The sequence below is a fragment of the Danio rerio genome, chromosome 3 (genome assembly GCF_052040795.2).
Source record: "Danio rerio strain M-AB ecotype USA chromosome 3, GRCz13ab, whole genome shotgun sequence".
Lineage (NCBI taxonomy): Eukaryota > Metazoa > Chordata > Actinopteri > Cypriniformes > Danionidae > Danio > Danio rerio.
The window spans coordinates 56,093,938-56,118,415 of record NC_141023.1 but is presented as its reverse complement, the minus strand read 5'-3'; the positions used below and the strand labels follow the sequence as shown (position 1 = coordinate 56,118,415).

Here is a 24,478-nt window from a genome sequence, read left to right as displayed (position 1 = left end):
ACCAATTTCCATTTCTTGTCTTTTATTTTTTTTGTTGCATAAATTAGGAAAAACGTGTCATTTTTTCAGACTTCACCTTTAGATAATGTTAGAAATCTATATATTGTTTTGCATTATTACAAAAATTATTACTGAGCAATCATCAGTTTCAAGGCATTTATGTCCCAAGCTGTGTATTGCTAAAAATATTGTAAAGAAAAAAATAATCATGACACTTCATGGTTGTATATATATATATATATATATATATATATATATATATATATATATATATATATATACACACACACACACACACACACACACACACACACACACACACACACACACACACACACACACACACACACACACACACACACACACACACACACACACACACACACACACACACACACACATATATATACAACAGTGCAAATAATCTGATAGCTGTGCGATATTCTGCAATATCAGCACTCATACAGCCTCCTCACCCATCTGTATTACTCTGCCCATATAGAGTGACAACAGATGAATAAACTAGTTGAAAAATAGTTTAGATTGCAACTATGCAGTTTATGTAAACTGTAGTGTCTATTTTAAATATTTATAATTTCTGAGAGACAGCCCGTCAGCGTCTGTCATAATGAGCAGAGCAAAGATGGTTGACGTTGTCCATCCACAAGATGGTGACGGAGACCACATAGTAAGCTCTTAGAGGAGAAAACTCTCTATAAAAATACAAACTATAGCTTATCAAATCATTATAAATCTGGTAAATGACATTCTAAGCCGATCTCTCTCTTTTGTATTTTGTAGTGCTGTATTTATACAATAGTAATTGTAGTGTATTGATTGTGAGATGGGACTCACATATCAGGAATGTATGTATTTTGTGGTGGCCACTCTTTTTATAACCCTCAGTTATTATTTTTGGTTGGCCGATCAGTTTGTTTCTAATGCATCTCCTGCTTTCTTACTGAAGACTAGTTCAGTAAACAGAAAGAAAGAAGAAATGCCTGCATGTGTTTAGTGTTTTTCCTTATTGAAAACACAACAGTAATCAGTTAGCGATTGTAGGCTTTAGCTTTTTGGATTAATTATAGTGATATCCTGATTTCAACAGAGAAGTACTGGGAAGTCTCTGTGGAATGATGGCATTTCATGCCATTCAGCCTTCTGATCTTAAAATGTGAGCAAAATCACCAGTTTTATCATCACTTTAGTCAGTGCGCTAGAGAATCATTCAAATACAACGCAAGCCTCCCACTAGTGTCGAAATAAAGTCCCATCGCACTGGTACTCGTGTGGTATTGCTCATATAAATGAAGAGAACACTTCCAAACTTATAACTTTTCTTTTTTTGCATAGATTTTTTTTTAAAAGCGCTTTTTTCAGACTTCATGATTATATAACATAATACCATTTCAGATGAGTTAAGAAATCAATATTTGGTGAAATATCCCTGATTTTAAATGACAAAATTATTGCTCTGTGGAAAAAATGCTCTAAATGACAATATTTTAATTAGAAATTTAAAAGAAGTGTTTTCAGGTTAACCAAATAGAATAAAGATCAATATTTTACAAAAATCCACTTCTAATAAATCCAAAATTTGGTCAATTATGTTTTCTAGAAACATTTTTCGAAATTTCAAGCAGTCTCTTATTTCTTTTGTCCATTGCTGTAGATGTTGCTTTATTTATATTTAAACTATTAATGATTTTTGTAATATGAACTGGATTTTACTGTGGGACTGTTTTTAAACTTTAATTGTGAAAATTACTGTATATTTTAAGTAATAATATAAAGTAACATTATGTATTTTAAGATAAAAGACATACTGAAAATACATACAGCAAGATAAATGGTGCTGTAAATGTAAATAATGTATTTTCTTTGTTGTAACTCATTAGCAGTAAGTTTTTGGTGAACTACTTTATTATAAATTTTTAACAGTGTATGTAAATTACATACTTACTTTTTTTACTTTCAGGGCCATTTATACCGAAGTTGATATTTTGCCGCTCCAAAGTGGTGTTTCGTAACACCTAGTTTTTCATGAGGTGGGATGTTAGCCCAATGATCAACCTGGTGGACCAGGACATACACACATACACTACGGATAATTTAGCTTACCCAATTCACCTACAGCACATGTCTTTGGACTGTGGGGGAAATTAGAGTAAACTCACACGAACACAGTATTGACAATCTAAAGTGTGTTCTAACATGATCACAACACAGAGACTCATAAATTAACCACTATTTTTATAATGCAAAACGCAAAAAATTGGTTCAAAGGTTGATTATATGGTGAAATTTGGCCAAATTTATAACATTTAGCATCAAAACTAAAAAACGTTCAGCTGAAACTTTATATTGGTAATAAAGAGAAGTACATATCCCACACTTAGCATTCAAAAAGCAAAGTTAACCAACAATGAAACTACCTCGGGGAGAGAAATTACGAGTTCAGGAAGGAAAACAGGCGCTTTGTTCCTACGAGCTGTGTTTATGATGTCAATTCAATCAAGTTTTACATGAATCTATAGCCAATGATTGTAATGTGTGTGTGTGTGTGTGTGTGTGTGTGTGGAAGGGGCCTAATTCATGCACGAACACATAATTTTACATAATCAAACACTTACTGTCATAGTTGCGAGGTTGATCTCACACACTTTTGCTGCGTGTTGTATATATAGAGAGAGCCAGTATGTAAATCATACATGTACACATAATTGCAAAGGTTGGCGCTGTGTGTGTGTGTATGTGTGTGCGTGCGTGATGTGTGTGCGTGAAAGAAAGAAAGAAAGAGAGCGGATATTGCTGTGAGGGAAGGTGGCTCAGAGCCAGGGTTCAGTAATCACATCATCTTCTTTTATTAAATCTCACTGCACTGCTTCTGCGTTATTAAAATCTCCCAGCATTCCCCACAAACCCACCGCCGCCCTCCCTCCCCGACACACGCGCACCAATATTCACAATGATGAAATATGAGAAAACCAACAGGTAGCTGATAAAAATGTACACATCCGAGCAGTCGTACGCCAAAGAGAAAGCACAGGTGAGCAGCTAAACCGTTCAGCAATGACACATATTACGCTGGCCTGGCATTGTCACTTACTTTTAAAATAAATAAATAATTGAATAAATAATTAAATCAGCTCTTTGAACTTGGCATGCGATCAATTCAATGCAATAAAAAGTATTGAAGTGATAATCAAGTGGTGGCGTGCTGACTTTAATTGTGTAATTATGTTTGATTGCATTGAGATGCGTCGTAACATTTGTGCTGATGCTAATAAAACAACAAACAGTGCGACTGTACAATATCTGAAACTCCAAACTGCTCTCTGATGAATTCAGAAGGTTACGTTTGTCATTAATTAGTCATATAATGAACATTTCAAGAGCCTCACTAATAAGTGCGCTGTCTATCAAGGTAGCAGTAAAGTAGAAATGACATGAAGATAGCTGTCTTTAGAGACAATCAACAGTTTTAGGTGTATACACTGAAAACAAGAGGTTGTTAACAATGTATATGGGCTGAATTTAAACAAACGAATTCAATTTAGTAATGTTCGACTTAATTTTTTCGATTAAATTTAGCCCGTATAAATTGTTTGCAACCACTTACCTTAATTAGTAAATCCAATGAATCATTGTTTTCAATGGGAAATCACACTGTAAAAGCAATTAGTCGACTTTATTTAAAAAAAGTTAATACAATTTGGATAGTTATAAAAATTAAGTCAACTTAAACGGTTACAATGGGATAATGTTTGGATTTAACACCATTGTAAACGTGCTTGGTAGCTCATCTGGTAAGTGTATTGCAAAGAACACAATTCAACTAAAAGAGCTTAAAGTACTGTAAAAAGATGTAAATATGGCATAGTTGCTTTAAAAAAACCATACATCTTAACTGCACGTTTATTTCTATGGGTTAGATTTAGTGTAAGTGGTTTGTTATGTTAAAATGCAATAAAACATTTTAATGTCAGTTGTAGAACTTTTGATGTTTAAACTGCAGGAATATTTGTATGAAGAACTGTAATAAAACATTGCAAATAATGTTTACTTCAGAGTACTGCTCATGTGGAGAAAATATAAATATTGTGGTTGTAAATAAAGAATTCCTTCTTGTTTTAGTCAATTGCCTGACTAACTAATTCATTTCTCATTACAAGATAAAGGTATAGTTCACACAAAATTAAAATTCACTTACAGTATACACAACTTCCACTTGTTCCAAACACAAAAGCAGATGTTTTGAGGAATGATGGTAATGGATAACCATTAACATCCATAGTTTGGGGGTGGGTGGGGAATCTCCCAATTTCGAAAATCTTTTAAATTGTGTTCTTTACTGTTTAACATAAATAAATAAAAAAATCTGTCCATTTTAATTGTGAACACAAATTAATAATTAATCCTTATTAATAAATGATCCTTTTTATTTAATTACAACAAATAAATTAGTACAAACAACAACAACAACATGCTCATAATTTTGTCAAACTGTGACGTAATGGTAGCAGCAGAATCAGATTTTAGCACAGCAGTATATGATTAATTTAAAACCCCAAAACACCCAGGATCACAATTGTACAAACGACCTAACTTGAAGACAATGAAAACTGACCGTAAATGTACAGAAATGCAGACAAACCAAATCAATCAATAGACCAGGGCTATTTAATTGAGGCCCTATTCAATTGAGACAATTTGTTTCGCCTTCCAAATAGTGTGACCAAGAAGTTAAAATAAATTTGGTTCAGTCGAAAAACGATCACTATAGAATATAAAGTGTTGTGCATCTGTGTAAATACAATTAGGATAGGTATAAAAATTCCATGAAATTTTCAATTAAAAAAGTCAACCTAACAGGCCAAAGTTACAATGGGTTTACTCACACTTAAAAAAAAAAAGAAAAAAAAAAGATTACTGCTGCTTGTTTAAACTACCTGTTTAAAATGAGCTGAAACAACACTATTCTTATAATTTCTAACCAATTTATTTGTTTTATATTCAGTCCACTTAAGTTTGAAAACCATTTAACCAAGTTAACTTAAGTGTTGTGTGTTGGGACAACATGAAGGAATTGTGTTGGTCCAACTACCTAACTTTTGTGCAAATGTAAATCGTGTTGTGAGAAATGCACCAAAGCCACTGAGAAAAACTTGAAATAAAAATACAAACGTATCTAAACTTTTATTTGATAAAATCATGTTGGACCAACTCAATTGCATTTAATTGTGTAAATATATATATATTTTTTTTAAGTTGGTGCTAAACATATTTGTTGAATAGAAATCCTGTCCTCGTTTAAATTGAGCTCATCCAATTAGTTGTTTTTTGTGTGTACTTAATAATTAAGTAAAGTCAACTAAGTTCAACTAAGAGAATTGGTTCACATGTTTATATGTAATTAGAAACTCTGATAAAACATTGAGGTTCAATAGTTAAAATTATGTCATGTATTATTTAACGTTACAGTATACATTAATCTGAGTATGAATAATTCACGGTAAAAAATGCTGGGTTAACTGATTAGTTTTTACACATTTAAGTGGACTGAACATAAAACAATTAAGTTGTCCCCCCAAAAAACTAAAAAATTGTGTTGTTTCAAGTTATTTTAAACAAGTAGTTTAAACAAAGCTATTTTGTGTTTGCTCTGGTCTGTTGAAACTTTTGGATGTGTATTAATTTCTAATAATCTAACTTATAGAGTTAATTATTCTGCTTATGATTAAGTTGATTACAACTACAGACACTGATTAGATGTTGTACTTTGAGATATTTGTCAGGTTTTTGTCCTGAATCTCCCAGGAAGCATGGACTAGTTTTTTTGTAACTCATCAAAAGCCTTCTAATTTCCTCTGATGTGATTGTTGAATGCTCTAAAGGCATTCAGTGTAGTGATATGAAACTGTCTGGAGCTGCTTTAGCTGTGCATTTATCTGAAAACCACCTAGATATGTTCTTCAGCCAATCAGAATCAAGCATTCAAGAGCCCCATGGTAGTTTATTCATTTTCTTGTCGGCTTAGTCCCTTTATTAATCCAGGGTCGCCACAGCGGAATGAACCGTCAACTTGTGCCAGCACATTTTTACGCAGCGGATGCCCTTCCAGCCGCAACCCATCTCTGGGAAATATTCACACACACACTCATACACTACGGACAATTTAGCCTACCCAATTCAACTACCCAATTCAACCCAGTGACTTTCTTGCTGTGCGGCGACAGCACTACCTACTGCACCACTGCGTCGCCCCATGGTAGTTTATTGCTAGTTAATAAACATGCATTCTTGTCATAGTTCATATTAGGTCAGTTCTGTTAAATAATGTTTGCAATAGTTTTTCAATTGAATAATGTGTTAGTAAATTGTCAATATACGTATTTTTAACAACTTTAACTAAAAGGTACATTCCTGAAGTATATTAATACGAATTAATTTTACTTACAAACAATTATTTACAAATATATTTTTCAAAATGAATGTTCATAATTTACTGCATTTTTCAGCTGGTGGGAAAAATAGAGGCAATAAAACACCAACAAATCTTCATTCCTTTTTATAAAAATTATATTTATGGAGTAAATTATTCTTAAAGACTCACTAAAAATATTAAAGAAGACTCGCCTCTGAACTTTCTTGCCCAATACTCTCACATCAATATTTTTATTTTACCGTAGTGCATGATTTGCAAACAAATATGTTTTACGATATTAAAGCATAACATATTGCACTCCCAGAAGAAGAGATACAAAAGTTGGTACTGGTATTTTATACTTAATATTTATACTTTAGATACTAAAGTACCTTTAAAGAAAAGCAAATACTATGCAAGTAAAAGGTTACTAGTTTCCAGCTTTCTTTAGGACACCTGGTTTTGTGTTGAACAGAAGAAAGACACTCATAAAGGCTTGAAACAGTAAAGTGTGATGGCAGAAAATTCATGTTTGTGAGAACTTAAGCCTGCGACACACCAACTAGTGTTTAACATTCTTGTTTGTCTTTTTATTTACACATCTGCTGCCAAGAACACATAGCTTATTTATTTACCCATATTTTTGTATTTATAATGTTTTATTATTTTTATTTATGTCTGTTTGTTTTTGTTATGTTGTTCATGCATTGTTGTCTCGATTTGTATGTTTAGTTGGTTTGAGTAGTTGAATGAGTAATTTTTGGTCTAGGGGAGGACTGTATGTGGATGGGGGCGAAGTGTTTATATACATACATAAAATTGTGAAAAAAGAAAAAGTAGGAATTTTGTGTACACTGTTATATACTTGTGTTTGCATTTAAAAAAGTTATAAGAATTAAGCACGACTATTACAATAATTGCCACCCACCACTGAAGGATTCGCTCATACAAGTATGTCTGAAAATCTAATAATTTATATTGTTTGCAAATATTTGAGATATTTTACAGAAATACAGCTGGCTTCTGGGCGAGGCAGTGGCGCAGTAGGTAGTGCTGTCGCCTCACAGCAAGAAGGTCGCTGGTTCGAGCCTCGGCTAAGTTGGCGTTTCTGTTTGGAGTTTGCATGTTCTCCCTGCGTTCGCTTGGGTTTTCTCCGGTTGCTCCGGTTTCCCCCACAGTCCACAAAGACATGCGGTACAGGTGAACTGGGTGGGCAAAATTGTCCGTAGTGTATAAGTGTGTGAATGCGCGTGCGGATGTTTCCCAGAGATAAGTTGCGGCTGGAAGGGCATCCGCTGCGTAAAAAAACTTGCTGGATAAGTTGCCGGTTCATTCCGCTGTGGCAACCCCGGATTAATGAAGGGACTAAGCCGACAAGAAAATGAATGAATGAATGAACAGCTGGCTTTTCTGTGTTCCTTCTTGACTTGAATAGTTTGCTTGCTACGTCACTTCAGTTTTTGTTCTCCTGCACTTATTTGTCACTGAATAACCAATCAGAGAGCTCTTTACAGCTGATGGTCAACGGTGATTCTACACACTTAACTGAGCCAATGACCTCCAACATTCACCTGACAAGAGCTTACTGATTATTTATTCAGCAACAAATCAGAGTGGGAGAACATAAACTGAAGTGACATAACAAGTAAACTATTGAAGTCAAGAAGGAACACAGAAATTTGACTATATTTCACAAATATCGATCTTCAGCAGATGTTAAATCTGACGAGAGGTGATGTATGGAACACCAAACCAACTAGCTGGGCCGAAGTGTCCAGACAAACTTTTAACTGTTACAGATTAGTGCCTTTATTTCTGAGTGACGGTTTGGCTCTAAGCCCATAGTAAACGTGCTTGGTAGCTCATCTGGTACTTGTGATTCAGCCCAGCAGGCACACAACGTCATAAGACATTAATATAAACTTATTTAGGCTGTGACGTGAGGTGAATGCCTAGCCAGCATCTAAGGATGTTATTTTGATGTCCAATAATGTCAAATGATGTTGATATTTGGTTGATTTTAGGCTGTGTTTGAAAGTGACTAATATTCAACGTCGAGCCAACATCTTAATAAACATCATACTGATGTCAAATACTGACATTTATTCATCAGGTTTGACCAATCAATCACCAATGTCTGATGGACATCATAGTGGTAATGTTCACAAAAAAATCAAGCTGTAACATCATTAGATGTTGATATTTAGTTGATTTTAGGTTGGATGTTGACGTGGGCCTGACGCTGAGTTCTGATCTCAACCTGATTTTCATTTCCAAACAAAAAGAAACCCCCACAAAGTTGGAGTCCAACGTCAATTTGATGTCATGTTGGCATCTTGTGCCTGCTGGGGAAGCACTCACATTTCAGCAAAAGAGTTTAAAGTACTGTAAAAAGGTGTAAATATGCCATGGTTGCTTTAAAAAAAACATTTTCACTGCACATGTTTCTTTAGGTTAGGTTTAGTGTAAGCGGTTTGTTATTTGAAAATGCAATAAAACAACACATTTGTAGCATCACTTGTGGAACTCTTAACTTCCAAACTGCTGGAATATTTGCATGAAGAACTGTGATAAAACATTGGCAATAATGTGTACTTTGGATCCCAGCACACTTGAAGAAAATATAAATATTGTGGTCGCAAATTAAAATTGACTAATTCATTTCTCATTAGTAGTTCACAGAAAGGGATAGTTCACGCAAAATTTACTCAGAAAAGTACATTTACTCATAATTTGCTCAACCTCCACTTGTTCCAAACCTGTTTGATTTTTTTCTTCTGTTGAACACAAAAGCAGATACTTTGAAAAATGCTGGTGATGGGTAACCATTAACATCCATAGTAGGGAAAAAAATAGATACCAATTTCCAAAAAAATCTTTAAAATATCTTCTTTCCCCCATAATTTCTAAAAATCTTCTAAATAACTTTGTGTTAAACATAAATAAAAAAAACTGATCATGTTTTAAAAGAGGATTGAACTATCCATTTAAACTGTGTCCCAAAATGTATAAATAACCCTAAGTCTTAATAAATGTATTTCCTTGCATTTATTTAATTACAAAAAAAAAAAAAAAAAAAACGCCCACAATTTACCAGCAGATGCATAATCAAGCACAGCAGTATATGATTTTTTTAAAACTCCCAAAACCCCCAGGATCACAAATTGTACAAACAAACCCAAGGACAATAAAAAATAACTGTCAATGAACAGAAATGGAGATCACGCAAACAAACCAAATCAATTCAACCAGAATTAAACACTAGACAGAAATCAATCCGAGAAGCAGTACAGAGACAGAAGGAAACCTGCCGAAAACTAGGTCAACTCAACACGCCAAAACTAAAACAGCTCAGGGTAACCACAGACAAAAGCAACATAAATGAACGAGTCACAGTCTGTGCATAAAATCCTGTAAATAATATCCTGAAAAAAATGAGCAAAAATATTCAAGAGAATTAGTTCATCTGATAAACATATTTGTGTCATGTGTGGGGCTGCATAGGACAACGCAAGGTAATTTGTTCAAAAAATGTAGTTGTATTTAATAAATATCATAGTAAATGCATTACCTAATGTTACTGATGAAGCCTTATGGATAGTCAACAGAGCTGGGCAAACTTCTACCACGGTGAACAAACTGCTATTTTATTTACTACAGTTGAGAGAAGAAAGAAATTGCAATAGGTTTTCTATGACTTTAGGAAAAAACATTGAGAGATTGATTATGCTCTCAAACAATCTTTTTGCTGCTTGTTCAAACTACTTATTTAAAATGAGCTAAAACAACATTTTTTTTTTGAGTTTCTGTCGGGGACAACTTGATTTCTTCATGTTCAATCCACTTAATTTGTAATGTAATGTAATGTAATGCAATGTAATGTAATGTATTTATATAGCGCATTTATTGTGTATGGCCATACACCCAAAGCGCTACACAATCATGAGGGGAGTCTCTCCACACCACCACCAGTGTGCAGCATCCACTTGCATGATGCGACGGCAGCCACAGGACAACGGCGCCAGTGCGCTCACCACACACCAGCTATTGGTGGAGTGGAGAGACAGTGATAGAGCCAATTCGGTGGAAGGGGATGATTGGGAGGCCATGTTCATATGGGCCGATAGAGGGACTTTGGCCAGGACACCGGGGTTACACCCCTGCTCTTTACGAGAAGTGCCATGGGATTTTTAAAGACCACAGAGAGTCAAGACCTCGGTTTAACGTCTCATCCGAAAGACGGATTTGTTAAAGCTAAAGTAGTTCCAGGCAGTTCCTTAGCACTACACTCAGGAATGGGCAGTATTTATAATACAAATACAAATATGTATTTTAAATAGAAAATTGTATTTAGTTATTTGTATTTGATCGGGTTTTAAAAATGGATGAACATGTTGTATCATAATACTTTACTGTCTTGTATTTTTCAAATAGTCTAAAATCCTTTGTAAGACGCCCACATGTAGGCTTCATAAAAATGTATCCTCGGAAATGAGATGGAATAAAATATCAGTCTCAGTGCTGCAGGTGGAAATGCAGAGGAAGTTTGACTGGTGTTCAGTTAGGGGGGTAAACTGAAACTCTTTCAGGTAAAGAAGAACTGAAAAAAAATCGGAAGAGTGAGTATACTGTACAAACAAAACTAGTTGTAGATGGATTGCTGATGTAGATGCCAAAAAAATAGGACAAACCATAATAAAATAAGTATACAGTGGCGATTCTCACAATACTCTATTGGCTGTTTCAGCATGCCAGTTGTTGATCTGCAGATGCACTAATTAGTTAACGAAGAGGAAAGATGTCTTTCTAAAGAGGTCAAAGTGGCATAGTACAGTATATGAGACGCTAATATTTAATAACACTTCAGTTTATGCAGACCGGTCACAAACTCCAGACTCCTGTTACACTGCAGTAGCAGGAGGATGTATACAAGTTTTTTTTTTTTTTAATAAAAACAGATAAAATATGATCTCTAAAAAAATGGGACTATGTTGTGCATGACTGCAAAAAACATGATTTATGGACATTTCTAAAGTTGGAGATTTTAGTAGTTTTCAGAAATCAAGTTTTTACATTAACCTCCTGAGACCCCGCCCATTGACTAGTGTCCTCTGTAGTTGGGAGTACTTTTCATGAATTTTCTTTGAATTTTTTGAGCCACTGTTAAATTTTTTGAGTACTGTTCAGAGGACATCCTGGGCTTTCTAGTGATATGTCATTTGATTGGCTGACATGCTAGTAACCACCTCTTACACTGCATCCAATATGGCCAACAGAGGAGAGAGGCATGCAAAATGTAGCTTTTTAAATGTTTTTTTTACTGTTATTATTACATTTATATTTGTTTATTAAAGTGTCAGGAATAATATATTTAGCTTTCAAAGCTGTTAACTTGTTTGTGTTTCATAATCATCCTGTTTTAAATGTCCACTATAGTGGACACCAAGGCCATTTTAATGTAATTAATGACTGTTGTAGGGGGCAGAACTAAAGCAGAGATGATTCTTTATAAACTAGTTGATGGAGACTCTGATTTCGAGTCTGCTAATCAGACAATTTGAGAATTAGAGACAATTAGAAAATCACAATCAGTTTTAAAACACTTTTATGTGAAATTAATTTTGGATTAACATCACTTCTTTTGTTTTTGTTTTGTTTTTTGAGTTCGGCTCACTTTCAGACTACACTGTTTCAGGAATTTCAATACAAAAGGAAAAAATGGCTTTTGTTTAGTTTTTGTGACGGTTATATTGGATTAATATCCCTTTACAGCCATATCCTGTTCAGTTTTGTTGTCTGAGTGGTGGTCGTACTAAAATAAACCCCTCCTGTGGTCCACTACAGTGGATATGCTGTTAAATTAAAAATAAAAACAAAATGTAAAAACTCTAAATTGTAGAATTTTGTTTTTAACCCAAAGGAAGCAGGAAATTGCAGAAATAATTAGATTATTAAAAATCTGGTTATTGAAGATTTTAATTGCAAAATAAAAAAATTATTTATTAAAACATATTATGTGAACAAAGAATTTAAGTAACCTCGTCATATATAACCCTTAATATAACCTAAAATAAGGATAAAAGATGGTTCATTTTACTGGCCACACAATGGATGGAAACACAATGAAGAGATAAAGTACTACACCAACTCACTATCTGCATTGCATGTTTTTTACAGTGATTAAAGAGATCATCTTCAAGACAGGACTTTCTGTATGAAATTTGTTCAAAATTTATTCTAAAATGAAAGAGAAACACAAGCTTATGAATACCTCCTCGTGTACAGGAGTCGAGCTGAATGAGTTGGCAGAGAAGCAGACTTAAACTTGCTGAGGACACTTGCTAAACACTTCACTAAGTCAGTTTAATGGATTCATTTAAAATGCCTATTTATAGAAGGTTTGCAAAGAAATTTCATGCTCCCTTGTAAAAGTATTTTGCATTATTTTCCAAATACAAAATACAGTATTTTATTTTGATGCATTTGTGGCTGCTGTTTTTTGTAGTTTATTTGATACACATAAAATTGAGGTATTTGGCATTTTCATACATTTTAATGTATTTTTGCCCATCCCTGACTACACTGAATGATTTCAGTTATTTCCGAGAGAACAAAAATCACATTAAACCTAATCAGAAGGTTTTGGATAAGATGCAAAAAACCCAACCCCATACAAAGCAGTGGTTTGAGGACAAAAACCAGACAAAAGTCTCGAAATATAACATCTGAACAGTGTCTTTAGTTGTGGTAACTGTAGAAGCAGAATAACTGACTCCAGTGTTGAACTGTTTCAACGGACCAGTCACACTCAAAAAATTACATTTGCTGTTTGTTCAAACTACGTGACGTTTATTTATAAACAAATTTTGAGAGGATCACCTGCTTATGATTGTTCACAGCTGTTCCAACTTTAGCTAATAAATAATTATCCTATTAGACGATCCTTAATTCACTATAAATAACCAGACTTTTCTCATCTCAATATCTTCGTCTTGAAGAAAATCCCCCACCCAACCCTACTTTCCCTCCTTTCAAATGGGCAACACGGTGGCCAGTGATTAGCGCTGTTGGCTCACAGCAAGAATGCCCCTGGTTTAATTCCCTTCCAAACCAGGCGACATTTCTGTGCAGAGTTTTGAATACACCTTCTCAGCATCCATATCTGACACTTAGGTACAATAAGCAGGAGGGGGAGTCATCGAGATTTACCTGAGCTCAAACTCCCCTCTCGCCCTGCAAAGGAAGGGAGCCCAGGGCTCAAGGATCTTATAAGCTCAGGGCTCTCTCCCGGGACAGCACGCCAAACAAGCTTTATTATCAATCATCAGCTAAGTGTGAACTCTTGAATGATTTTAAATGAGCAGGAACAACAATTCCTGAGATTTTTGGGGAACAACTTCATTGTTTTATGTTCAATTCACCTAAATTTGTTAAGTTAATTTAATCTATATGTGTTGGGACAACATGAATTATGTGTGATTCGGTGTTTGTCAGAAGAGAGAAAGATATCAAATCTGCTATCATGCAATCATTCGGTGTATTAGAAACACTCATAACGCAATTTAATGACATGATCAATGTTTAATGAGCAGTGTCCTAAAATGTACAGTATATTCATGAACAATGAAAATATGAAATACTAGAAATACAGTCACCATATTAGCAACATTTCTTTCAAGTGATAATATTTGGATTTATTTAAATAAAACCCTTTTAACAAAGTGCAGTAAATATGTAAACCTGTTCTGTTTTTCATCATCAGTGAAACGTTTATGTTACTGATACAATAAGAGACAAAAGCTGATGAAAAACTGCATATAACCTCTTAGTACACTCTTAAAGGAGATTTTTTGGCATCCTTTTTAAAAGATTTTCACCTAAATTTGACGGCCATCAGAAAATTTTTGACTATGACTACACTGTAAAATATTGGACCTTAAATTTACTGTAAAATACTGGCTAATAATTGCATTACTTTCACGGTAAGGCACTGTATATAAATTCACAGTATATTACTCTAAAGTACTACATAATAACAATAATTCTGTAAATATTTCTAAATATCAAAAAAGTGCCTGTACAAGCATAAAGGTAAATGTGTATTAATTTCTATGCTGAATAAAATATTAAATGTGTTTGAATTCCTACAACTAACATGCAAAAGATAAAGCCATTTTACAGTAATTTGCTGTAATCATGATGCCTGCCTTTATCTCACAAAAAAAGAAGAAATTGCATACATAAAATTTAACGGTTAAACCCTGTAAAGTGACATTAAGGTAATTTACTGTGAAAAATTACAGTAACATGTTGTGTGAATTTATTACATTGTATTGTATATGAGCATATTATATATATCAAAATAAAGAACCAAAACTCTGCTTTTTAAAACCATTTTTTTCTATCGTCATATTACTCTGTTTCATCACCACTTTAACGCAAAAATTTGCATCTGTTTAGATTCCACTGTTGAACATTTGCATGTTTTACTTGCTCAGTGATGTACATTGTGCAGTTTGTGAAATGTTGATGAAAGTGAAGAAAAAAAAAACCTTGAGAAAAACCAGGCTCATTTTAACATCTGCTAAATTTATATTTAATATGAAATATTCAATAGTAAATTTAAATAATTTAACCTTTCATCTTCCAGTCTAAGACCAAATCTTTTTAGGTCAATGTCTTTATATAAATTGTGTTTCTGTCAAGTAAGCTGTGAGGTTTTTTTTTATGTTTTATTGATAACTGATAAATTGAATAATTTAAAAAAGGTCAAGCAGGCAGTTATAAAAACCATTTAAATCACCAAATAAAATCCAGTTATCCAGTTCTAACAATAATCTCTACCAGGTACACCAACAGCGCATTTTAAATCATATTAATAAAAAAAAAAATGATACAAGAATTATTTCAAGTTACTGAATCAACCTAACGACAATAAATTACACAAATAAAAGTCATTTTGGAGAGTCAGACTCAAAAGATACTTAAGACAAAGCTCATCAAAACATGACATTTTGCCATTAGCCTTTTTTGTCTGAACAATGAATGCCAGCAGGATCTAAAACAATGCTGTTTTAAAAAATAGGCTCCTTTATTCTCCACCAAGAACCTTCAACATGCTGTAAGGTGAATAACAGTGGATAAAGTGGATTCAACTTTACTGAAGCCTCAATTCAACTACAATTATAATACTGTTATATTTTATTATTTATTTCCCTAATAAAAGGATCTACTCAATTTCTAAAGGAGGGCATGCCTTGCATTCAAGCAGCCAAAATGCAATGGTGGAGCAATAACAAGGAAATATCTTTTTTTTCTCTCACACTCTCGGGGTTAATGTAATTAATGCCAAATATAAGTTTTTTAAGCTCCGACAATGTTTGCCAACTCTTATCATACACAGAACAATTCATTCATTCATTTTTCCTCCGACCTAATCTCGGATTCATCAGGGGTCGCCACAGTGGAATGAACTGCCAATTCCAGCATGTTTTACACAGCGGATGCCCTTCCATCTGCAACTAGTACTGTAAAACATTTTAGTTTTTTCAATTCACCTATAGGACATGTCTTTGGACTGTGGGGGAAACCAGAGAACCCGCAGAAAACCCAAACCAACAAGGGGAGAACATACAAACTCCACACAGAAATGCTAACTGACCCAGCTGGGACTTGAATCAGTGACCTTCTTGCTGTAATTTGATAGTGCTAACCACTTAGCCACTGTGTCGCTGCAAAACAATTTTACAAAATCTTCTTTAAGAATGAAGAATGGTGCTTAAGGAACTCAAGATAGTTGCTCTGTGGCATCACTGCGATACTGGTTTTAAACTATTTTTAGTTAGTTAGTTAATTTTTTTAACTTTTAATTTTTTAAATTTTATTTGTATAATAGCGAAAAATCAATTGATCACGTTAAAATGAAAGTTAACATTTATGTATGTAGTACTTAAACTCAACTGAGCCTGGTTTCGCTCGGTTGGTGAAGTTTGTTCCTCTGCACTGTCGCCACTGGCTTGCTTGGTTTTGGACTTGTGGAGCTGCGCATCAATGTGTTTGCTCTTCAGTGCTTGGACTTTCAGCAGTCAAATTTTAATCCACACTGAACTGAACTAAACTGAAACTCTGAAAACTGTGAAAACTGGACTGACACACAGTCTCAATTCACTACTACTTCCATGTTAAGCTGCTTTGGCACAATCTACATCGTAAAAGCGCTAAAGAAATAAACATGAATAGAATTAAAATTGAAAAATGAAGGATTGTCTGGAGAATTTTATGGAAAATGATACCTTCAACCCTTTTCCACTGTAGGTAATATATCTGACTCTTTTAAATGCTACACAATCAATGATTTCTCATTTACATGTCAATAAACCTACTGAAAAAACACTGAATCTGACAGTTGGCCTGTAGCAGTGATGCGCTTTATAATGTGCCACAAACAAAGCATTTCATATACACACAAAAATACACTATTGATGCACTTATTGCCATCTTTGCCCTAACTGACAGCATATCCTGTCCATTCGCTACAGTCACACTCCTCTCATGAGTGTGTGTGTGATACTCAAGGGTTCAGAGAGCGTCAGTATGGATGTGTGGAGCTGTGTGTGTGTGTGTGTGTGTGTGTTTGGATAAAACAGCTAATCCCCAGGCCACCCGAACGCAATATCCTGTCTGGCAGATTCTCATTTCCTGTCTCTCTGTGGCGGGGCGTCGAGGGGGGACGGGGGATTCGTTGCCCAGAAACAGGAGATACGGCAGCCCTGTTTCATGATATCTATGGCATTCTTCCTATCTCTCCCCCCTCCCGCTTTCATTTTTTTTTGCTGTTCTTCTTTTATTATCTCAGATTTAATAAAGCCAAGGCGAGCAGCTTGTTCTGCCATGAAACATTTATTAGCCGTCTGTAATGAAATTGTTGTGCGGCGGGCGAGGTGATGGAGACTCATCACACATTATGCAAAAACAGTGGCAATATCAGGAGAGGAGACACCTCCAGCTCATCTTTGCTCTTCCTCATGTCATCTTCCTCTCTCCACTTCTGTTTGTCACCTCTGTGTCCTCCTCACTCACGCCAGATCCCTCCACCGCAGCAAATAAAGCTTCCATCAGGAACCTTTCACAGCTTGAAAACAATGAGGGCTTCTGAATTGATGCCATTCAAGAGTTATTTTGGGGACCAGAGAAGAGTTCTCAAAATGATCCTGGGTTCCCGCTCTTTCTCAGACACCAAATTCAAGCCCTTTTTAAATCACTGGTCATTTTAAATCGGACAACTTTGTAATTCACAGCCCCAGCATATAGTGTCGTGAAAGTCCAACTTTAATTTAACATTTAATTTAAACTTTATATTTACATTGACATGTCATAATAATGGGCAACACGGTGGCTCAGTGGTTAGCACTGTCGCCTCACAGCAAGAAGGTTGCTGGTTTGAGTCCCTGCTGGGACAGTTGGCATTTCTGGCATGTTCTCCTTTTGTTTTTGTCAGTGTGCTCTGGCTACTCCGTTTTCCTCCACAGTCCAAAGACACGTGCTATAGGTGAATTAAACAAACTAAATTGGCCGTAGTGTATGTGAGTGAATGTGACAGTGTATGGCTGTTTACCAGCACTGGGTTGCAGCTGGAAGGGCAACCATTGTGTAAAACATATGCTAGATAAGTTGGCGGATCATTCTGCTGTGGAATCCCCTGATGAATAAAGGGACTAAGCCGAAGGAAAATGTATGAATGAATACGAGTGTCATAATGATGTTTTGTAGGTGACATTTTCAAAAAATGTTGACTGTTTCAAACCGCTTTAAAGTCACGTTCAAAGAACTTGAATACAATTAGCTTAATTTAATACTGGTAATTTTCAAGTGCACTTTCTGAAGTGTTGATGAAATGCATTATCCTCTATTAGATTTAAATGCAAGTTAAAGGAAAATTAAGAATTTCTTTGTTTTTTTTCACTCAGTTTTTGAAAGCAGCTCAGTTCAACTGTTTAAATAACACCACAAACTGTAAATTCAAGCACTTTTTAAGGACCTGTGTTTGTTTTTAAGTACTTTCCTTGAATTCAAATAGTTACAAACCCCTGATGTTAGTCTAGGGTGTGGGGTTTGACATTTATTTAATTAAAATATATTTGTATAAACAGTGAATGAGTGGAAAGACAACCAAAGTAATGCCAAAAAATGTGTGCTTTTGTTTACAATCCCAAAGTGAACAACAACAACGAATTAATCAAAAATAAAGAAAAAGTAAGTAAAGCAAAAATATACTATTTACAATATGTACAACACTGAAATAAAGACGGGAAAAACAAGAGAGCTGGCAGAAGGGACGCGGGCGGCGCTAAAGAAATGAAAAGAACAAAACCCAAACTAAATCTAACTTCCCAGAAGCATCTAGCTAACTAACTATGTGAAAAACAGTATAATTAACACACGAAGATCTTCCGAGTCCTAACTATCTACTCTATCTATCTATCCAAAAAGTACAAGGAGTGGCGCTCGCCCCTAACCTAGTGTACTAGACAGCAGAGTAGTCCTGAGTGTTGCGAAATGTATGTCACGTGACCTTCTTACCTGTCCGCTTCGTCCAAGCCTCGTAAATAACGATAAACTAAGAACAATGTACGAATAACGGACGGATAACGTGCACACAGAAACAAGCAACAACAAAACACAGTTAAACGGGGTAATTTCTAAACGCACGCGGTAAATACAAACAAGCGACAAAATCTGAGTTTTCTCTTTAACATGGTACGTTTTTAACATGTTAACATGACATACGCGCGATTTGCGTTTTCTGTCAGGTGTTTCAATTACGTAATCTGTCTCGCTTAACTTTTTCTGCACCACATAGGGTCCAGAAAAGCGGGCAGAGAGAGCAGAACCAGGCATTGGCAATAAAGATCCTTATTCCCTCTAAAGAAACCTCTGTGGAATATGAAGGTTTTTTTGATGTCTATAAGAGGAACCATTGAGGTCAAATTATAAAGAGGCAGAAACCTTCACAGCCAAATGTTAACTTACAGGGAAAAAAATGTGTTTATAATAAATGTTCTTCACACTGAGAGGAAAAAAATGATTTTTTCTTTCTAGCAATGATGCCATTTTGATACTTTAAAAAGGTTTCAGCGAAGAGTTGTTAAAAGGACTATTTTTCTCATTTTAACTAATGAACCTTTTTGCCCTATAAAGAAACTTTAGGCCCAATCCCAATTCAAGCCGTTCCCCTTACCCCTTGTTTCGTGCGTTTTCGTGAAGGGGTAGGGGGGTGTCCTCATTCTCTTTAGCTTAAAGGTGTAGGGCTAAGGGGAAGGGGTAGATAGCCATTCAAACTGAGATTTTTCAGGACCATACTTTAAACCAATGGGTAAAAAAATATTCCCAGAATACACCAGCCACAAAGGCAAGATCACAGCCCCTGAAGTAAGGAGAGCCAAAAATTAGTATTTTTTTGTCATTATTACATAGCCACGCTTATATTTTATTGTCATGCTTTAAAAAAACACTAAATTCCACTATCTATAATCCATAATCATAACTCCAGTATAGCAGTCCCACAAACATTTTGACACTGGACGACACTCGAATCCCCTGTCAGAAAAGTCTAGTGGCTGGGAATGATCTTTTTACAGTGTCTGCTATAATCTTAGTGTTGTTTTTGGTGTGTTCACATAGATGAATATGGCCACTGTTTAAATGCACAGTATAGCTACGATCTTATTGCCACATTAGATCGTTATGATAACATAATATACGCCTTCAGGGATATCCTAAAGATAAATACTTAAAAATAACACAACTGGAATAACTACAGCAGTCGCGATCGTCTGAAGCATGAGATCTCGATGACATATGATGACGTGTGCAGGTGCTGTAGTGCCATTTCTCAAGGGTAAATTTTGAAGCCCTTCCCCTTTACACTCAGTTTTAAGGGCCAAGGGGAAAGGGTAGGTGTACAAAAATACAATTGGGATTGGGCCTTGGTAGAATATGGAGGTTCAATGATGTTTGAGATTCTTAGTGGAACCACTGATGGAAAAATTCAAAGGAATCATTATTTTTGAGAGTGCAGAAATCTTCTGTGGCACAAATGTGACCTTTCAATGGAAGAAATAGATTATTCAAATGTCCTTCACACTGAGAAAAAAAATGAGGCAATGAGCAGTCTTAAAAATAAAGATTATAAAAGTAGATTTTTTTCCATAGAAGAGCGTAGAAGGGCATCAAATTGGCATGACAGAGGGGACAAGTCACCACCAATATCCACCAATTACTGAAATGTCCCTACCAAAATTTAATCAACTTCAAAATAAAGTAATGCTTCTTCAACTCTTAACCTTCAAGTCAAGTTCAGCATAATACTATTAACCAAGGCTGTGCAATTAATCAAAATTCTATTTCAATTTTGCCCTCCATGATTATCAAAAAAAAAACAACAACAATAATCGAGATAAAACTGTTAAATTGCATCACACACCTCTCTAAATTCCTCTACATTCAGACCTCCTCAAAGCCTGACTGCAGTGAAATTATGTAAATTTGACTGTTGCAGCATTATTATGTACTTTATTTATGTTTTTAAAAGCGTGAAACCAAATTCTTGTTTTGCAATGCATGCGCTTTAGGGATGTATGTCTCCACCAATGTCAAGAGGGAATCTACGCCCTTGCTTAAAGAACATTTTGTGCAATGGAAAGGTTCTTTATAAGTTAAATGTTTTTATAAGAGCATCTTAACACTTTAAAAGGCGGCAGAGAAGTCTACACAGAATTCTGAGCAGGCACAGACCCACTTTCGGACCACGTGAAACTGGCTGTGTGAGGATGACTTAAGTATTAGAAACTTTTAAAGCCCTAGTGAGACCAATTGAAAACCAAGTATTCAAATGTAAGATGTGCACTAAAATATGCACTTATAAAAAGCAGAAAGAAAGCAGGCTGATGTGTTTACATGCAGAGCAAAATCAGAGTAACTTAGGGGCAAAAATGTACCAGTGATTATCAGTGGTAATGTTTACTATATACATTGAACTCTAGCTAAGGTACAAGTGTCCAGCAACTGGTCCTGCAAACCAAGCTTGTGCATCCTTTGATAGAAAGCATGACATTGGGGGTGATGCAAATTTCTATGCATGATTTAATTAGATGTGTATCACAGGACTGATTATTCTACAAGCCAATCACCGTAGAAAAGAAAAAAAAAGTCCAGAAGTACTGTAGTTACTGCATGCTAGAGGAAAATATCACAGTAAAAAGCACAGCTACAGCACTAAAAATATACTCAAGCAATGTTAGAGTGCACTTTATCTACTTAATAAAGTAGAGTTCCTCAGAAAAACTAGTCAATTACAGTAATCTGATTATTTATAATTCATTACTTTACACCACTGCATATAGCCCTTTTATGAAGTGTTCTCTAAAAGATTTCACTAAACTCTATCTGCAGGCTTTATTTTAAGATCTTCCACAAGGGACACAACTCCTCAGGTGTAGAAAAACAAAGTAAGCTAGACAATTTCTAGAACTTCCTCAATATATTTGTGTCTGAAGCAAAGTGTAAACACATTCCCCAACATCTCTACACATTTTGCATGATCAGGACTAATACTGGGCTGAGGTGGTTCAGTGTCATTAATCTTGAGGAAGGAACTGGAGTTTATATTTGAAAAAAAAAAAAGTGCAGCCATCAACTGAATCAACACTGCCTAATAGCAATCATATTCCAACACGATCTCAGGGCAATTTGTAAGTTGCTAATTCTTATGATCTCATTCGTACAATTTAGTATGATTTCAACACAGGGTCATTCTGAAAATGTAGCCCTATATACATTTCTGGAGATCATGAGTTGGATAGAAGTATGTATGGCTGCATTTTGTCTTAAAAATTAACGCTGCAAGGCAGTATGACGCTGATCCTTTTCACGCTGACTAGCTGACTGCTTACCTCCATCTAGACGGCTTTCTCGCTAGTACAAGTTTGTCCAGCAGCTTGCGCCATGTACGTCTGCAGACTTGAGCCCCAGAGAGGAGTTGACCACGATGACGGGGTTTGAGTCAGGTAAAGAACGGTTCCATTAAGCGAGCAAGACTACATCAGAAGCCAAAAAATAAGCAAAAAAAACTGTTTAAAACTGTCGGTTGGGTTTAAGGAAGAGGGGGGAGGGTGGTTTTGAAAACACTGTTAGTTGTTTAGTCAGTCAACCATCAGTCAATCGACAGCGGCCTCTGGTGGATTTATGTGAGAACAGCAAGCTTGAATGGCACCAGCGAGAGAAATTTGACATCTCAAAAAGCGTACACAGTGGCCTCTTGCGGATTCGCGAAACTAGAAACTGCAAAAAGAAAATAAATAAATAAATAAATAAATAAAAAGTAGCTCCTGGGAAGTATTTTGCGCTCTACAGAAATGTATATAGCGATAAGTTTTCAGAATGAGCTTGGGTTTTCCCCCAATGATGGTTGTGTTAAGGGGTGGGGTTGGGTGCTATATGGCTTTCCCATTACCCACTAAATTGACAAAACGTAAAACAGTCACATTTCTTCAAGAGATCAGGCTGGATATTCTTAAATTTTAAGCACAGTTCAGTTTCGTTAAATGATGACAAAACTATTTTACACACATTTTGACTTTTTCAGTTTTCTTAAACATCAGCTGATACTCACATTAATCATAAACATTCTGATCTCTTTGCAAATAAAAATAACTTGCTAATTTCCCATTTGACGTTGTTGTTTTTGTTTGTGTACATTGTATTCCTTATGTTGTGGGGACCATAAATGTTCCCACAAGTACAGCAACACTAATTTGACCTAATGGGAACCTTTTTTTTTTGGTTCCCATAAAGAAAATAATTCATAAATAACAATGTATTTTGAAAATGTAAAAATACTGATTGTTTCCTGTGATGGTTGGGTTTACTGCTGGAGAAGGATAGAACATATGGTCTAAACAGTATAAAAGTCATTACTTCTATGGGACGTCTCGATTAAGATGTATGTGTGCGTGTGTAAGGAACAAGAGACATTTTTCTGTATGTCCAGACATTTGCCAGGACATTTTTTGTGGTCAAACCAGCCTGATCTCAAGAGAAAATGTAAGTATTTTACGTTTTGCCAGTTTAGTGGCTAATTAGTCGAGTTCAGTCGTACGAAATTGTTCGATTTAAAAAAAAGGACCTAACCCCACCCCTAACCCTATCCATCATTGGGGGATGAGCAAATCGTACTAAATTGTACGAATAAGATCGTACGAATTGATACGAATTAGCCACTAAATCAAAAAGTTACAAATTGTCATGAGATTGTGTTGGTCAAACTCCAACCTGATCCTATGAGGAAACGTAACTATTTTACGTTTTGTCAGTTTAGTAGCTAATTCAGCTAAAGTTCATTTGCACGAAAATGTATGATTACTAAAAGGACACTCAACCCCATCCATAAACCCAACCGTCATTGACAGATGAGCAAACCATACTAAATTGTATGAATGAGATCACATGAATTAATACAAATTAGCTTCTAAATCAAAAAAGTTAGGAATTGTCATGAGATCATGTCGCAAACTCCTGTGTGCTGAACTAGTCTAATTACACTCTCAGAAATAAAGGTAAAAATATCTGTCACTGAGGCGGTGCCTTTTCAAAAGATACATTTTTGTTATTAACAGGTCCTTAAAAGTAGATATTAAAACCTAGAAACTACAAACATGTGCCTCGTAGTACCATAAAGGTACAAAAGTGTGCTTTAAAAGGTACAAAAGTGTAAATAGGTACAGTACCACCACAGTAACAGGTTTTGAACCTTTCTTTCTGAGTGTGTATTGGCTCTTTGACAGTTGAAATCATTATGATTAACAGCAAACAGAAAGTCTGATTACATAAACTGTAATAAAAGTATAAATGTTAATACTAATGGCTTTATTATTACCATTTACCAGAAGGCATCGCTAACTAGCGTAATGACTCCATAGAGAAATGCAGTGTATACGGTGGCATCGTACATATGTCATATCCCTGTCTGATGGTACAACAACTCTCTAAGCACAG

The 24,478-nt window shown here is 35.3% G+C and overlaps 1 protein-coding gene and 2 long non-coding RNA genes across 6 annotated transcripts in view; 2 read left to right on the top strand and 1 right to left on the bottom strand.

Moving 5' to 3' along the window:
* Positions 1-24,478, bottom strand: part of lmx1al (LIM homeobox transcription factor 1, alpha-like) — an 84,114-nt gene that overhangs the window by 30,144 nt on the left and 29,492 nt on the right. The gene's annotated exons all lie outside the window — the stretch shown is intronic.
* Positions 1,364-9,567, top strand: LOC141381296 (uncharacterized). The gene is made up of 2 exons (XR_015481307.1): positions 1,364-4,862; positions 6,903-9,567. It is a non-coding gene; the product is annotated as an uncharacterized LOC141381296 (long non-coding RNA).
* On the top strand, positions 11,376-22,656 carry LOC141381293 (uncharacterized). The gene is made up of 3 exons (XR_015481305.1): positions 11,376-15,995; positions 16,323-18,566; positions 19,321-22,656. It is a non-coding gene; the product is annotated as an uncharacterized LOC141381293 (long non-coding RNA).